This window comes from Anomaloglossus baeobatrachus, chromosome 4, assembly GCF_048569485.1.
Source record: "Anomaloglossus baeobatrachus isolate aAnoBae1 chromosome 4, aAnoBae1.hap1, whole genome shotgun sequence".
Taxonomy (NCBI): Eukaryota; Metazoa; Chordata; class Amphibia; order Anura; family Aromobatidae; genus Anomaloglossus; species Anomaloglossus baeobatrachus.
The window spans coordinates 632,653,072-632,670,761 of NC_134356.1; the positions used below are offsets into that span (position 1 = coordinate 632,653,072).

At 48.6% G+C, this 17,690-nt stretch overlaps 1 protein-coding gene across 6 annotated transcripts in view; it reads right to left on the reverse strand.

The window, feature by feature from the left end:
- The window catches only part of NSD3 (nuclear receptor binding SET domain protein 3), a 223,786-nt gene that overhangs the window by 179,349 nt on the left and 26,747 nt on the right, over positions 1-17,690 (reverse strand). The gene's annotated exons all lie outside the window — the stretch shown is intronic.

Genomic DNA, 17,690 nt, shown 5'->3' on the forward strand with positions numbered 1-17,690 from the left:
ACCTCAAGAGGTTCATTGAAGACTAAAAGTGATTTTTTTTTTTTTTTTTTCCAAAACTTTTTATTAATTTTCCAATTTTTTATAAACATAACAAGATATTCAAGGTTACGCAAGGAAAAACATTTGTCTGACAATATGTGACATAATAGGGTGCAATGCCCCAACTTGATATTTTAAACTGATTATCTGATTGATATGGTCTCTATTAAACCAAGGCAAAAGTACTAAGAAATAACAGACGCGATACAAGTCAATTAGAGTCATTAAGCCCCTAAGCCAACCCCGAATGCTTCCAAATTTTCTGGCACGTCTTGTGGCTACCTTAGCGTCTCGTCTCCCTTTCCTCCGGAACCCACACCTCCGTGATTTTCAATTTACCCAGTTTGTCCTGGATAACATTCAGAAGGTACCATTCCGATTGTATAAAAGGTGTCATCAGATTATTTATTTCTCCCTGAGTAAATTGACTTTCAATGAAATTTCTCCATTTCCCAAAGAACTTGGGTGTCAACCTGTCTTTGTCTAAAAGTGATTTTTGTTCTATGCGTTTCGGAGCAGGAAGGCTTCTTCGTCAGGAGTAAATGATGTACAGCTGTGATTTAGTCCTGAAGAAGGAGTCTTCCTGCTCCGAAACGCGTAGAACAAAAATCACTTTTGGTCTTCAATGAGCCTTTGAGGTTTTTGTTCCTGGACAACAGTGCGGTGTTAACCCTTTCATTTCCATATGTAATCAAGGACAATGCTGAGGAACGTGGGACTTGAGAGATGATCACTCACAGCACAAATTATGTTTTTAAGATACCTTAAAGGGGACCTGTCAGCAAGTTTTAATATATTGAAGTAGTGGTATGACTGTATAGGTGCTTGTCCCTCCCCCAAAAAAAATGATGCTGTTTATTTTTTTAGAGATCCAATGTTCCAGTCATGAGGATCAGGCTGGAAGGGCACTGGGCACGTACTAAGGAACATGGACTGCGTCTTACAAGTGCATTACCATTCCCCCTCCCCCACCCACTGCACTGTCCAACTGATTAGCATTGTTGTGACTGGCATATTAGATCGCTGCAAAAATGAATATATTTTATTGAAGGAGAGGGTGGGTGGGAAATATCACTTACGCAGCCATCCCACTACTTCCATATGTAAAAATGTGCTGACCAAGCTCATGATGACCAACAGGCGATGGCGTCAGGACAGGTTAGCCATGTATGTACGTGAGTAGGGGTCTCATCTCTCCCCCTCCATGGCAGATGGTGGCTTCAAACACGTCCAACTCTCAGCGAGTTAAAGGGAACCTGTTAGGGGTAATATGCATCCAGAACCATAAGCAGTTCTGGGTGTCTATTGCTAATCCCTGCCTAACCGTCCCTGTATACACTAGCATAGAAAAAGAGATTTTTAGAAAAAGCAATTCTAAAGATCCTTTATAATATGCTAATGAGGCCAGGGACTAGTCACAAGGGCGTGATTACCCTTGGCTAGTCGGCCCCCTTAGTAAGTAAGCACACCCCTGTGGGCGTTCTAACATGCTAATGAATGCGCAGCGTCAGAGGAGGGTCGTGCTCACCTCTCTGCTGCCATTGCGCCCAACACTGGATTTCAGCTCAGTGCGCATGACCCCTGAGTTTCGGTCATTCATACTATGAAGCCGGGTGTACACATTCTGGCTTCAAACTCATGTAGTGCGCATGACCGAAATGCTGGGATCATGTGCACTGAGACGAAGTCCAGCAATGGCAGAAGAGGTGAGAGCGACCATCCTCTGACGCTGTGCATACATTACCATGTTAGCACACCCATAGGGGCGTGCTACAATGCTAAGGGGGCCGACTAGCCAAGGGAACTAACGCCCAGTGGACTAGTTCCTGGCCTCATTAGCATATCATATGGGATCTTTAGAAATACTGTTTCTAAAGATCTCTTTATCTATCCTAGTGTATACAGGCACAGTTAGGATTAGCAATATGCACCCAGAACTGCTCGTGTTCTGGGTGCATATTGCACCTGACAGGTTCCCTTCAAAGAGGTTTTCTGGCTGAAACAAGTTATCGTTGGGTGACCTAGTGCTGTAACCAGCAATGATCAGCAGATCGAGGAATAGTTATCCGTTACAAAATGCCGATTGACGCTCTCCTTATTCCCTATGGAGCTGCCATAAAAAGTGCAGCACAGCACTCGGGAGCCTTGTATGAAATGAATGGAGCGGCGGTTGAACATTTGCAATGCCGCTACGTTCTAATGGAGAATAGAAAATTCCTGGTTTTGCTGATCAGTGCCGGTCTCAGTAATTGGTCCCCAATCAACAAGTTATCACTTATCCGCTGGCATACTCTTTAAGGTGTGTAATCAACCTCTTGGATGAAGAGAGTTCCTACTTTACAGGGGAATTCTGGGGGGTGTTCACAGTCGCTGTACCCCAATGGATGCTCAGTGATCCGCTAATGTAAATATATTGAATGAAACAAAATGTTATGACTTTACTATGAACACTTAAGGGTGCTTTTACACGCTGCGACATCACTAGCGATCTCTTTAGCAATGTGACACGCCAGATCGCAGATGTGACCGGCGCTATAAAACCGACCTATGTGCGATCTCGGCAGATCGCATCTGTGATCTGGCGTGTCACATCGCTAACAAGATCGTTAGCGATGTTGCAGCGTGTAAAGCACCCTTTATTGTATACACAGTGTATAATGGTGTGAATCATGTTACAGAGCTGGTTACGTTGAGCATGCAGGACTATCAGCAGAGCAGGAGGAGCTGAGCAGGAGGGGATGAGCAGGAGGGGATGAGCAGGAGGAGCTGAGCAGGAGGGGATGAGCAGGAGGGGATGAGCAGGAGGAGCTGAGCAGGAGGGGATGAGCAGGAGGGGATGAGCAGGAGGAGCTGAGCAGGAGGGGATGAGCAGGAGGGGATGAGCAGGAGGAGCTGAGCAGGAGGGGATGAGCAGGAGGGGATGAGCAGGAGGGGATGAGCAGGAGGAGATGAGCAGGAGGAGATGAGCAGGAGGAGCTGAGCAGGAGGAGCTGAGCAGGAGGGGATGAGCAGGAGGAGCTGAGCAGGAGGGGATGAGCAGGAGGGGATGAGCAGGAGGAGCTGAGCAGGAGGGGATGAGCAGGAGGGGATGAGCAGGAGGAGCTGAGCAGGAGGGGATGAGCAGGAGGGGATGAGCAGGAGGAGCTGAGCAGGAGGGGATGAGCAGGAGGAGCTGAGCAGGAGGGGATGAGCAGGAGGAGCTGAGCAGGAGGAGCTGAGCAGGAGGGGATGAGCAGGAGGGGATGAGCAGGAGGGGATGAGCAGGAGGAGCTGAGCAGGAGGGGATGAGCAGGAGGGGATGAGCAGGAGGAGCTGAGCAGGAGGAGCTGAGCAGGAGGGGATGAGCAGGAGGGGATGAGCAGGAGGAGCTGAGCAGGAGGGGCGTTACAGAGTGGTGTAGAAACCTCCAGAATTGGTCCCTTGAGCAGTGGAAACATGTGATATTCTCAGACGAATCATCGGTTACCCTATTTTCGACCTCCGGCCGAGAGTACGTTTGGAGACAGCCGAAAGAAGCATTCAATCCAGACTGCCTTCTCCCAACCATAAAACATGGCGGAGGTTCTGTGATGATCTGGGGTGCTATTTCGTGGAGATCCACCGGGCCAATGATATTCCTTCATGGAAGAATTAACAGCAGAGATTATTTAGGCATTTTGGGCGATGCATGGTTCAAGCACTGTTCCCGGAGGGGAACGCCATCTGTCAGGATGATGATGCACTAATTCATACAGCTAGAATCGTTAAAGCATGGCACGAGGAACACTCTAATGAAGTTGAGCATCTCATCTGGCCCCCACAATCCCCAGACCTCAACATTATTGAGCATTTATGGTCGATTTTAGAGATTCAAGTTAGACGTCGATTTCCGCCACCATCGTCGCTCAAAGAACTGGAGGGTGTTTTAACTGCAGAATGGGCTAAAATTCCTTTGGAAACAATTCACACCTTGTATGAATCCATACCTCAGAGAATTGAGGCTGTAATCGCCGCAAAAGGTGGACCTACACCATATTAAACTAACTTTTGTTGATGTTTTCAGGTGTTTCCATTATTTTGTCCAACCCCTGTATTTTAATAAGGCTCAGATCTTTTATAGTCCTTAGAAATATAGGTATACCATACATATATTTAGGCATAACAAATAGCAGAATACATAACTGCATAATAAGTAAAGACACTCCCAGCATCCACCCAGCTAAGCCACATCCCCTGAAAAAAATTTTTGTTCCAAAAGTGAAATCTCACACCCTACCTATTTGGCCGGCTTGAAGACATGAACGCCTTCCTTACTTTAACAAGGGACACATTTTGTAATTGGACCACTCCCAAGGGCCGCGTAACATTTGAAGGAGTAGTATAAAACGAAGCATATATCCAGACTATATAAAGGAGGAGAAAGATGCAGCTCCATCCTAGATTTGTTTTCCTGTGAGACTGCATGCTATAGGAGGGAAAGCAAAGAGCTATTTAGCTCAAACTGCCCAGTACAGACCTTTTCATTAGGAAGAGTAAGAACAAAAATATGCATTTTCAAGAGAGTGAAAAAAAAAAATGAAAACCATGGGTTAAACACATACAGTTGAAACCAGAAATTTCCATCTACTATCTATAAAGACACATCTGCAGGTTTTTCCCTTCACTCTCTATAAAGACACATCTGCGGGTTTTTCCCTCCGCTCCCTATAAAGACACATCTGCAGGTTTTTCCCTCCGCTCCCTATAAAGACACATATCTGCGGGTTTTTCCCTCCGCTCCCTATAAAGACACATCTGCAGGTTTTTCCCTCCGCTCTCTATGAGGACACATCTGCAGGTTTTTCTCACTACCTGACATGAAATCAGAATAAACCTTTCCCGTTTTAGGTCAATTAGGAACCAAAATTATTTATATTTGCCAAATGCCAGAATAATGAGAGAGAGGAAGGGAATTTTGTTACTTACCGTAAATTCCTTTTCTTCTAGCTCTTATTGGGAGACCCAGACGATTGGGGTATAGCTACTGCCCTCCGGAGGCCACACAAAGCACTACACTAAAAAGTGCAAGGCCCCTCCCCTTCTGGCTATACCCCCCCGTGGTATCACGGGTTCTCCAGTTTTAGTGCCAAAGCAAGAAGGAGGAAGCCAATAACTGGTTTAAACAGATTAACTCCGAATAACGTCGGAGAACTGAAAAACCGTTCAACATGAACAACATGTGTACCCGCAAACAACAAAAAAATCCCGAAGGACAACAGGGCGGGTGCTGGGTCTCCCAATAAGAGCTAGAAGAAAAGGAATTTACGGTAAGTAACAAAATTCCCTTCTTCTTCAGCGCTCTATTGGGAGACCCAGACGATTGGGACGTCCAAAAGCTGTCCCTGGGTGGGTAAAGAGATACCTCATGTTAGAGCTGCAAAACAGCCCTCCCCTACGGGGGTGTCACTGCCGCCTGCAGGACTCTTCTACCTAAGCTGGCATCCGCCGAAGCATAGGTATGCACCTGATAATGCTTGGTGAAAGTGTGCAGACTCGACCAGGTAGCTGCCTGGCACACTTGTTGAGCCGAAGCCTGGTGTCGTAATGCCCAGGACGCACCCACGGCTCTGGTTGAGTGGGCTTTTAGCCCTGAAGGAACCGGAAGCCCCGCAGAACGGTAGGCCTCTAGAATTGGTTCTTTGATCCATCGAGCCAGGGTGGCTTTAGAAGCCTGCAACCCCTTGCGCGGACCAGCGACAAGGACAAAAAGTGCATCGGAACGGCGCATGGGCGCCGTGCGGGAAATGTAGATTCTGAGTGCTCTCACCAGATCTAGCAAACGTAAGTCCTTTTCATACCGGTGAACCGGATGAGGACAAAAGGAAGGCAAGGATATATCCTGATTAAGATGAAACGAGGATACGACCTTAGGGAGAAACTCCGGAATGGGGCGCAGCACTACCTTGTCCTGGTGGAACACCAGGAAGGGAGCCTTGGATGACAGAGCTGCCAGCTCCGACACTCGCCGAAGCGATGTGATCGCAACAAGAAACGCCACTTTCTGTGACAGGCGAGAAAAGGAAACTTCTTTTAGAGGCTCGAAAGGCGGCTTCTGGAGAGCAACTAGTACCCTGTTCAGATCCCATGGATCTAACGGCCGCCTGTACGGGGGCACAATATGACAGACCCCCTGCAGGAACGTGCGCACCTTAGGAAGACGTGCTAGACGCTTCTGAAAAAACACGGATAGTGCCGAGACTTGCCCTTTAAGGGAGCTGAGCGACAAGCCCTTTTCCAACCCCGATTGCAGGAAGGAAAGAAAGGTGGGCAATGCAAATGGCCAAGGGGATACTCTCTGTGCAGAGCACCAGGATAAGAAAATCTTCCACGTTCTGTGGTAGATCTTAGCAGACGTAGACTTCCTAGCTTGTCTCATTGTGGCTACGACTCCTTGGGATAATCCTGCGGACGCTAGGATCCAGGACTCAATGGCCACACAGTCAGGTTCAGGGCCGCAGAATTCTGATGGAAAAACGGCCCTTGGGACAGTAAGTCTGGTCGGTCTGGCAGTGACCACGGTCGACCGACCGTGAGATGCCACAGATCCGGATACCACGATCTCCTCGGCCAGTCTGGGGCGACGAGTATGACGCGGCTGCAATCGGATCTGATCTTGCGTAACACTCTGGGCAAGAGTGCCAGAGGTGGGAAGACGTATGGGAGCCGGAACTGCGACCAATCTTGAACTAATGCGTCTGCCGCCAGAGCTCTTTGATCGCGCGACCTCGCCATGAATGCCGGGACCTTGTTGTTGTGCCGGGACGCCATTAGGTCGACGTCCGGCACTCCCCATCGGCGACAGATTTCCTGAAACACGTCCGGGTGAAGGGACCACTCCCCTGCGTCCATGCCCTGGCGACTGAGGAAGTCTGCTTCCCAATTTTCTACGCCTGGGATGTGAACCGCGGATATGGTGGATGCTGTGTCCTCCACCCACATTAGAATGCGCCGGACTTCTTGGAATGCTTGCCGACTGCGCGTCCCTCCTTGGTGGTTGATGTATGCCACCGCTGTGGAGTTGTCCGACTGGATTCGGATCTGCTTTCCTTCCAGCCACTGTTGGAAGGCCAGTAGGGCAAGATACACTGCCCTGATTTCCAGAACATTGATCTGAAGGGTGGACTCCTGCGGAGTCCACGTCCCCTGGGCCCTGTGGTGGAGAAACACTGCTCCCCACCCTGACAGACTCGCATCTGTCGTGACCACTGCCCAGGATGGGGGCAGGAAGGATCTTCCCTGAGACAATGAGGTGGGAAGGAGCCACCATTGTAGAGAGTCCTTGGCCGTCTGGGAAAGAGAGACTTTCCTGTCCAGGGACGTTGACTTCCCGTCCCATTGGCGGAGAATGTCCCATTGAAGTGGGCGCAGATGAAACTGCGCAAAGGGGACTGCTTCCATGGCTGCCACCATCTTCCCGAGGAAGTGCATGAGGCGCCGTAAGGGGTGCGACTGGCCTTGAAGGAGGGATTGCACCCCTGTCTGTAGGGACCGCTGCTTGTTCAGCGGAAGCTTCACTCTCGCTGCTCGAGTATGAAACTCCATGCCAAGATACGTTAGCGACTGTGACGGTGACAGATTCGACTTTGGAAAGTTGATGATCCATCCGAACGTCTGTAGAGTCTCCAGCGTAGCATGTAGACTGAGTTGGCATGCCTCTTGAGAGGGTGCCTTGACAAGTAGATCGTCTAGGTAAGGGATCACCGAGTGTCCCTGAGAGTGCAAGACTGCTACCACCGCCGCCATGACCTTGGTGAAGACCCGGGGGGCTGTCGCCAGACCGAATGGCAGAGCTACGAACTGAAGATGGTCGTTTCCTATCACAAAACGTAGAAAACGTTGATGTTCTGTAGCAATTGGCACGTGGAGATAAGCATCTTTGATGTCTATTGAGGCAAGGAAGTCTCCTTGAGACATTGAGGCAACGACAGAGCGGAGGGTTTCCATCCGGAACCGTCTGGCGTGCACATGTTTGTTGAGCAGCTTTAGATCCAGAACAGGACGGAACGAGCCGTCCTTTTTTGGAACCACAAAGAGATTGGAGTAAAACCCTCGCCCTTGTTCCTGAGGCGGTACAGGAACCACTACTCCTTCCGCTCTTAGGGAGTCCACCGCCTGCAGCAGGGCATCTGCTCGGTCTGGATGTGGGGAGGTTCTGAAGAACCGAGCTGGAGGACGAGAACTGAACTCGATTCTGTACCCGCGAGACAAAATGTTTGTCACCCACCGGTCTTTGACCTGTGACGTCCAAATGTCGGAAAAGCGGGAGAGCCTGCCCCCAACCGGAGATGCGGAGGGGGGGGCTGGAAGTCATGAGGTAGCCGCTTTGGAAGCGGTTCCTCCATTTGCTTTCTTGGGGCGTGCGTGAGCCCGCCAGGAATCTGAGACTCTTTGCGTCCTCTGAGTCCCTTTGGACGAGGAGAATTGTGTCTTGCCCGAACCTCGAAAGGACTGAAACCTCTGCTGCCATTTTTTCTGCTGAGGTTTGCTTGATCTGGGCTGGGGTAAGGAAGAGTCTTTACCCTTGGACTGTTTAATGATGTCAGCCAATGGCTCGCCAAACAGTCTATCTCTAGATAAAGGCAAGCTGGTTAAACATTTTTTGGAACCAGCATCTGCTTTCCAGTCCTTTAACCACAAGGCTCTGCGCAAAACTACCGAATTGGCGGACGCCATTGAGGTGCGGCTGGTAGATTCTAGGACCGCATTGATAGCGTAAGACGCAAACGCAGACATCTGCGAGGTAAGGGACGCCACTTGCGGCGCCGCTGGATGTATGATAGCATCCACTTTTGCTAAACCAGCTGAAATAGCTTGGAGCGCCCATACGGCTGCGAATGCTGGAGCAAACGACGCGCCGATAGCTTCATAGACAGATTTTAACCAAAGGTCCATCTGTCTGTCATTGGCATCCTTAAGTGAAGCGCCATCCTCCACTGCAACTATGGATCTAGCTGCAAGTTTGGAAATCGGGGGGTCTACTTTTGGACACTGGGTCCAGCGCTTGACCACATCAGGGGGGAAAGGAAAACGTGTATCCTTAGAACGTTTAGAGAAACGCCTTTCTGGATGAGCGTCGTGTTTCTGGATTGATTCTCTGAAGTCAGAGTGATCCAAGAAAGCACTCAACTTACGCTTGGGATAGAGGAAACGAAACTTCTCCTGCTCTGCTGCTGCCTCCTCTGCAGACGGAGCTGGGGGAGAAATATCCAACAGTCTATTGATGGCTGAGATAAGATCGTTTACCATGGCGTCCCCATCCGGGGTATCCAGATTGAGAGGGGTTCCAGGATAAGACTCCTGATCACTCTCTTCAGACGCATCACAGGGCGACTGATTGCGCTGAGACCCTGAGCAGTGTGATGACGTTGAGGGTCTTTCCCAGCGAGCTCGCTTAGGGTGGCTGGGGCTATCATCTGAGTCATAATACTCAGCCTGGGAAGCCGGGGACCCCCTTGCAGTCTGGACTAATTCCAACTGAGGGGGATTAGAGGACAGAGACCTCGCCGTGTCCATAGACTGAGCCCCAGTCATGGATTGCAAAGTTTCAAGGATCTTTGCCATAGTCACAGACATTCCATCAGCAAAAACTGCAAAGTCTGTCCCTGACACCGGGGCAGGACTTACAAGCGTCTCAGCCTGGGTCACTACCTCTCCGGACTCCGGCTGGCGAAGCAGCACCGGATCTGAGCATTGCACACAATGGGGGTCTTTGGAACCTGCTGGTAGAGCAGCCCCACATGCAGCACACGCAGTGTACACAGCCCTAGCCTTGGCAGCCTTGCGTTTTGTGGATGACATGTTGCTGCCTCCTCAGAGCGATCTGGGGTATCCAGCCAGGAAGCGACCTTACAGTGCAAGAAATAACTAAATATATATATCTGGTGACACAGTACACCAATACACACTGAGGCACTAGAGGGGCCAGCTGAAAAGCCGCTTACCGCCCGCTTAAGAGCGGGTGTGTGGTCTCCAAAAGCCCCCTAGTCCAGGTCTCCCAGAGCCTTGCGTCCTTCCTCCAGCCAGACTGCATGTAATGGCTGCCGGCGTCCTGGGAGAGGAGGGGGGGCGGGCCCTGGGCGTTCCTGACTGAGCGGGAAGCCTGCTTCCCTCTGTGCCTAGTGAGAGGGCTGGAGCATGTAAATCAGGCTCCAGCCCTCGTCGCTGCTGCGAAACAGCGTCTCTCCCCTACCCTGATTGACAGGGTGGGGGCGGGAACGAAGCGGAGCTAGGCCGCAAAAGCCGGGGACTGGATTTATAAACGCCGCCGCCGTAAAAGCGCGGTCGGCGTGTCCCCGGCGCACCACAAGTCACAGCAGCGCCGCCCGGTCCAGTGGGGGTCGGCGCTGCGTTCCTACAACACAAAGTCCCCCAGTAAACTGTAGGAACACTAACTCCAACGTTACGGTCCCCGGCGCACTACAACACCCAGCCAGCCCGGAGTGTGTCTGTGCCTGCCGGGGACACAGAGTACCTGTATGATGCAGGGCCATGTCCCTGATTGTACTCCTGCTCCGTATCCATCAGGTGCTATGGGTCTGTGGATGGAGCCCGGCGTCAGAGCTTAGAGGCCGGCAGGATCCCACTTCCACAGAGCCCTACAAGGGGATGTGGAAGGAAAACAGCATGTGGGGCTCCAGCCCCTGTACCAGCAATAGGTACCTCAACCTTACAACACCATCCACGGGTGAGAAGGGAGCATGCTGGGGGCCCTATATGGGCCCTCTTTTCTTCCATCCGAAATAGTCAGCAGCTACTGCTGACTAAAATCTGTGGAGCTATGCGTGGATGTCTGACCTCCTTCGCACAAAGCTTGAAAACTGGAGAACCCGTGATACCACGGGGGGGTATAGCCAGAAGGGGAGGGGCCTTGCACTTTTTAGTGTAGTGCTTTGTGTGGCCTCCGGAGGGCAGTAGCTATACCCCAATCGTCTGGGTCTCCCAATAGAGCGCTGAAGAAAGAATGTTTTAAGGCATTTTTATTACTTTCTGCAAAGTCAAAAGTTTCCCTCCATTTCATTAGTATTTGGTGCCATTGTCCTTACACTGTATGAATTGGGGGAAACGTTTTGGATCTCTTTCCACAAACTTCTCACAATAGTTGTCAGGAATTTGGGCCCATTCCTCCTGACAGAACTGGTGTAACTGAGCCATGTTTGTAGGTCGCTTTTCTCGCGTTGGCCTTTTCAACTTTGCCCAGAAATTTTCAATAGAATTGAGATCAGGGCTTTGTGATGGCCACTTCAAAATATTGACTTTTTTATCCTTAAGCCACTTTGTAACTAGTTTGGCAGTATGCTTTGCATCACTGTATGTTTGGAAGACCCATTTCCACCCAAGCCTTAAGTTCCTGGCTGATGTCTTGAGATGTTGCTTCAGTATTGCCACATAATCTTCTTTCCTCGTGATGCCATCTATTTTGTGAAGTGCAACAGTCCCTCCTGCAGCAAAACAACCCCACAACATGATGCTGCCATTCCCGTGTTTCACAGTTTTGATGGTGTTCTTAGGCTTCAAAGCTTCTCCCTTTTTCCTAAAAACGTTACGATGGTCATTATGGCCAAACACTTAAATTTTAGTTTTGTCAGACCACAGAACGTCTCCAACAATTAAGGTCTTTTTTCCTGTGTGCATTTGCAAACATTAATCTGGCTTTTTATGTTTCTTTTGTAGTAATGGCTTCTTCCTGGCAGAGTGGTCTTTCAGCCCATGTTGATACAGTACTCATTTCACTGTGGATAATGACACAATCTTACCAGCTTCCTCCAGCATCTTCACAAGGTCTTTTTCTTTTATTATTGGGTTGATATGCACATGTCTGACCAAAAACACGTTCATCTCTGGTACACAGAACCCGTCTCCTTCCTGAGCGGTATGATGGCTGGACATTCCCATCTTGTTTGTACTTGCATATAATTGTTTGTACAGATGAACGAGGCACCTTCAGGTATCTGGACATTACACCCAAGAATGAACCAGACTTGTAAAAGTCCACAATTATCTTCCTGAGATCTTGGCTGATTTCTTTTGACTTTCCTATGATGCTACACAAAGAAGCAGTGTGTTTCAGGTGTGCATTAAAATACATCTACAGGTGTGTCTCTAATTAACTCAGATGTTGCCAACAAACCTATCAGAAGCTTTCAAAGACATGACATCATATGGGCTGTCCCATATTGTTTAAAAGCATAGTACTCTTAGTATATGTAAACTTTTGACTTTGCAGAAAGTAATAAAAATGCCTTAAAATATTCTCTCTCTCTCATTAGTTCTGGTATTTGGCAAATATAAATAATTTTGGTTCCTAATTGACTTAAAACGGGAACGGTTTATTCTGATTTCATGTCAGATAGTGACAAAAACATGCAGATGTGTGTTTTTAGAGAGTGGAGGGAAAAACATGCAGATGTGTCTTTTTCGATAGTGTATGTAAACTTTTGGTTTCAACTGTACAGCTCCTCAAGGGGTCCCAGAGAATCCTGTGAGCAGCAGCCCTTTGTAGCTACCATAAAAATGATCACCAAATAAAAGGGCCTATATCTCTGGAACCATATGGAAAATTAAAAAAATAATTAAAATCACAGAATACTATGGGAAGCAACAAGAGTAAATTAAGAACCAAATTTGTCCATTTTTGGCCTGGCGACATGACCATTTTAAAGGAAGGATATCCATTTTTATCTGATACTTGATGTAGTACCCGGTGTTGCCCAGAATAGTAACTGTCTCTCTCCCAGTCTATGTCTGTCTATGTCTCTTTCTGTCTCTGTGTGTCTGTCTCTCTGTCTGTTTCTTTCCCTGTCTGCCTGGGTGTCTAACTCTATCCCTGTGTGTCTGTGTCTCTATGCATGCTTGTCTGTGTCTGTCTCTCTGCCTGTCTCTGTATCAATCTGTCTCTGTCTGTCTTTCCCTGTCTGTCTCTTTGATTGTCTGTCTCTCTTTCTCTGTCTGTCTACCTCTTTCCCTGTCTGCCTCTTACTCTGTCTGTGCCTATTTCTGTCTGTCTCTGTCTCTCTATCTGTCTCTGTCTCTCTATCCGTCTCTCCACCAACATCTTATTACCTCACACATAAGCTTTTTATACTATGAATGTCCTTTGTTCCTATAGCAACCACTCACAGCTTCTATTAATAACCTATAGCTCGCAGCTCCATTGACTTTAATGGAGGCAGGTTGTTTGGAGAGTAACTGTAAAGCGCAGGGTTAAATTTTCCCATCAAAACAATCTATGACGTTCCCTGAGTCAGATGGGGCGTCTGTGCAAAATTTCGTGATTGTAAATGCGACGGTGCGGATTCCTTTAGCGGACATACACACATACACTCAGCTTTATATATTAGATTTGTTGGAGTATGTTTTAGACGCCATAAACAGGGCCATTTAACCCTTTGACAATCGTAAAATTTTCCATTTTTACACTTTTGATTTCTCCTCCCTTTTGTATAAGCGTCATAAGATAAGCCCAATAAGGACTTTATTTTTTTCTGGGAAAAGTTGTAGTTATAAATGACACTATTCACTTTACTATAAAATGTATGAGGAAAAATTCCAAGTTGTGATGAAATGATGCAGAAAAACGTGATAGACTATTTTCACAGAACTCGACTTAAAGGACTTTTTCAAGAATGTAATAACACGGTAGCCGTCACATAACTCAAGCGGAAGCTTGTCTCAGAAAGTGCTTCAGTCTGACTAACAGTTCCCGAGACCTGTGTCTCAAGTGAAAGAGCAACGGTATCATAAGCAGTCATACCAAAGAACTGTGGCATCAGCAGAAATAAATCTTCTCCTCGCCTGACTAAGCATATCAGACTCTTCTCTAAAGGTGGCTTTACACGCTACGACATCGCAAAAGCGATCTCGTTGGGGTCACGGATTTTGTGACCCACATCCGGCCGCTTTAGCGATGTCGTTGCGTGTGACACCTATGAGCGATTTTGAATCGTCGCAAAAACGTTCAAAATTACTAATCGGTGACATCCCCCCCTCTTCCCAAATATCGCTGCTGCAGCGGGTACGATGTTGTTCCTCGTTTCTGCGGCAGCACACATCGCTACGTGTGACACCGCAGGAACGAGGAACCTCACCTCACCTGCGAAAAGGAGGAAGGAAGGAGGTGGGCGGGATGTTTACGTCCCGCTCATCTCCGCCCCTCCGCTTTGATTGGGCGGCCGCTTAGTGACGTCGCTGTGACGCTGAACGAACCGCCCCCTTAGAAAGGAGGCGGTTTGCCGGCCAGAGCGGCTTCGCAGGGCAGGTAAGTAGTGTGCCGCTGCCGTAGCGATAATGTTCGCTATGGCAGCGATCACCACATATCGGCCGTATGATAGGGGTGGGTGCTATCATGCTTGACATCGCTAGCATCGGCTAGTGATGTCGCAGCGTGTAAAGCGGCCTTTAGTCTTCTGTGCTCAGTTAGCCCTTCTCCAGCACTTTACGGGTATGTGTGCTTACGATTCAGCTCCTCTGTCAGTTGAGACACAGGTCCCGAGATGTGTGTTTATTCAGACTGCAGCCAATCGTGACACGTGACTAGTATGGACTGCCATCCGAATTACTTGATAAGGGCAATTTTATTACATTCTTGGATTCTTGGAGAACATCTAACGGGGACGAAAAAGGGGAATGAGTAGGGATTGTCTAAGTAGTGGACAACCAACCCCTTTAATATGAGAAAACAAAGTTAAACCACCTATACGCCTTGTATACAAGGAACGTACAGACAATGTGTATGACCCACATCTTAGGAAGACATCTCAGCTCTCAGAAGGAAAAAAATCAATAAATGGATAAAGGCTGTAGAAGAAGAAATCCATGCATCACAACCAAGGATACTTGGCACCTGTACAGATGGAAAGCGTTCACCCAAGAAGCAAGCATATTGATGTGAAGATCCACTTTTTGAGATATATTTAAGAACAAGGACATCAGAACTTACAGACTGAGAATGTGACCGGATCTTTTCACAAAGGCATTGTCTGCAGAGACAGATGAAAGGGCTGTGCCTAATGAACCGAGCACTGAGGTCAGAGCGGCAGACTTGTGCTGGAGGACCTGTGGACCAGACAGCAGATGTGCTGTGTGTACTTAGTTTGTTAACACTGCACTGTGTGACCTCTTTGGTATGTGTGTTCTTTTCCTGTATTCTTCAATGTTGACAATAGTTGCCGCATGTTCCAAATTAAACAGCTCATTCTCCCAGTTCAATCGGAGTGCTGAATAATACTGCCAAAAGCTAAAATCTGCAACAACATTAATTATGACCAATGGGGTCCATCCACTGGGACTCTGAGCAATCCCGAGAATGTAGGGGCTGCAGTGTGGCATTATATCACCACAGTGTTCCCTGCACAGCAGCACATTATCATTCACTTCAATGAAGCTTTGCATTAGCTCTCTGAAATAATGGCATATTATACTTATATGCCGCCCCTTAGGAATACGCCTTTAAAGAAGTTGTCCGGGCTTGGGTGACAAGTCTGCAGTCACGCTATGTGACCTTAGACTTGCAAATCCCCACCGGGCACGCACTGTGCAATGTGAGGTTTCTCCGGTCATTCAACACAAGTATGCAATGTGCATATGTCCGGCCACATTCCAACTAGACGTTCCCGACCATGCTCAATTTACATGTATTAAGCGAGACCGCATACGTCTAGTCGGCATGTGACTGCATGTCACGTTTGCAAGCTGTGAGAATTCACAAGTCTGCAGTCACATAGACTGTCTGCAGTCAGATAGACTGTCTGCAGTCACATAGACTGTCTGCAGTCACATAGATTGTCTGCAGTCACATAGATTGTCTGCAGTCACATATACTGTCTGCAGTCACATAGACTGCAGTCAGATAGACTGTCTGCAGTCACATAGACTGTCTGCAGTCACATAAACTGTCTGCAGTCACATAGCCTGTCTGCAGTCACATAGACTGTCTGCAGTCACATAGACTGTCTGCAGTCACATAGATTGTCTGCAGTCACATAGTCTGTCTGCAGTCACATATTGTCTGCAGTCACATATTGTCTGCAGTCACATAGACTGTCTGCAGTCACATAGACTGTCTGCAGTCACATAGATTGTCTGCAGTCACATAGATTGTCTGCAGTCACATAGACTGTCTGCAGTCACATAGACTGTCTGCAGTCACATAGATTGTCTGCAGTCACATAGACTGTCTGCAGTCACATAGCCTGTCTGCAGTCACATAGACTGTCTGCAGTCACATAGATTGTCTGCAGTCACATAGATTGTCTGCAGTCACATAGCCTGTCTGCAGTCACATAGACTGTCTGCAGTCACATAGATTGTCTGCAGTCACATAGATTGTCTGCAGTCACATAGCCTGTCTGCAGTCACATAGACTGTCTGCAGTCACATAGACTGTCTGCAGTCACATAGACTGACTGCAGACTTGTATCTCAAAGCCAAAAAACTTTTTTTTTTTACATGTTATATTTCTTCAGCAAAAATGTGAATTTTCTGGGTAGTCAGTGAACCATAGGAGACTAAGGGGTACTTTGCACGCTGCGACATCGCTAGCCGATTGTAGCTATGCCGAGCGTGATAGCACCCGCCCCCGTCGCAGATGCGATATCTTGTGATAGCTGCCGTAGCGAACATTATCGCTACGACAGCTTCACACGCACTTACCTGCCCTGCGACGTCGCTCTGGCCAGCGATCCGCCTCCTTCCTAAGGGGGTGGGTCATGCGGCGTCACAGCGACGTCACACGGTAGGCGGCCAATAAAAGCGGAGGGGCGGAGATGAGTAGGACGTAAACATCCCGCCCACCTCCTTCCTTCTTCATTGCAGGCGGGACGCAGGTAAGGTGATGTTCCTCGCTCCTGCGGCTTCATACACAGCAATGTGTGCTGCCGCAGGAACGAAGAACAACATCGTACCTGTCGCTGCAGCGAAATTCTGGAAATGACCGACACTACACCGATCACCGATTTTCATACTGGATCCTTGTCTACCCAGGTATATGTCTGGAGTCAGGAGGTCCCCATTCACATAAGGGCGCTTTGCACGATGCGACATCGCTAGCCGATGATAGCGATGCCGAGCGCGATAGTCCCCGCCCCTGTCGCACATGCGATATCTTGTTATAGCTGCTATAAGCGAACATTATCACTGCGGCAGCTTCACACGCACTTACCTGCCCTGCGACGTCGCTCTGGCTGGCGACCCGCCTCCTTCCTAAGGGGGCGGGTCGTGCGGCGTCACAGCGATGTCACACGGCAGGCGCCAACAGAAGCGGAGGGGCGGAGATGAGCGGGACGTAAACATCCCGCCCACCTCCTTCCTTCCGCATAGCCGGTGGAGGCAAATAAGGAGATGCTCCTTGCTCCTGCGGTGTCACACACAGTGATGTGTGCTGCCGCAGGAATGAGGAACAACATCGTATCTCCTATTGGTGCGACATTATGGAAATGTCCGACACTACACAGATCATCGATTTACAATGCTTTTGCGATCATTTATCGGCGCATCTAGGCTTTACACATTGCGACGTCGTTACTGGCACCGGATGTGCGTCACTTTCGATTTGACCCCGACGATATCGCAGTAGCGATGTCGCAACGTGCAAAGTACCCCTTAGACTGTAGGTCAATCCCGCTAATATCCGTGGGTTC